We start from the raw sequence: 822 nt of genomic DNA on the forward strand, positions 1-822 counted from the left end.
GGATCTAGTGGCCATTTACAAACTGGTCAGGGGGGACCAGCAGGCACTGGGGGAGTTCCTGTTCCCCCGAGCACTACCAGGAGTGATGAGAAATAACGGTCACAAGCTGGCAGAGGGTATATTTAGGCTAGATATCAGGAGGCGCTACTTCACTGTCAGGGCAGCTAGGATCTGGAACCAACTTCCAAGAGAAGTGGTGCTGGGTCCTACCCTGCGGCTCTTTAAGAACAGGCTAGATGAACACCTTACCGGCGTCATTTGACCCCAGTACTTTCTCCTGTCATAGCAGGGGATTGAACTTGATGATCTGCTCAGGTCCCTTCCGACCCTACCAACTATGAAACTATACCCAGATAAACAGTACTATATAGGTAGCTAATATGGAGACAAATCAACTAAACAACTCTGCCATGGAATCCCAATTGACATTCTTTGTTAAACACTATAATACAAAAAAAAAAAAGGAATTTGTTATGTTATTGCTTGCTGTTATAGATTAAAATGCTTAGAATATTGGCAATATGTCTATGGTCTTTTGTAAAGTAGCAGGATTGTACCAGTATGGTGGCCACAAATTGATGGTAATTGATGCTGTTAATTCATGCACTTAGTCCTACTCACTTTGTAAGAGCTTGTATACTCTTTAACATTTAAGTTATGCTTATAAATTCATCCTCTCTACTTCTTCTCCTTTAATTTTGGAAAAAGAAAAAGTAAAAGCCACACGCACAATTTTGTTCCAAAAGGAAAATAACAGTGATTACTTATCATTAGGGCTGCAGATTTATCATGGCATTGCTTATGAAGTGATACATACTGGCC

The sequence above is a fragment of the Gavialis gangeticus genome, unplaced genomic scaffold, assembly GCF_001723915.1.
Source record: "Gavialis gangeticus isolate Ggan-Ray unplaced genomic scaffold, GavGan_comp1, whole genome shotgun sequence".
Classification (NCBI taxonomy): Eukaryota; Metazoa; Chordata; order Crocodylia; family Gavialidae; genus Gavialis; species Gavialis gangeticus.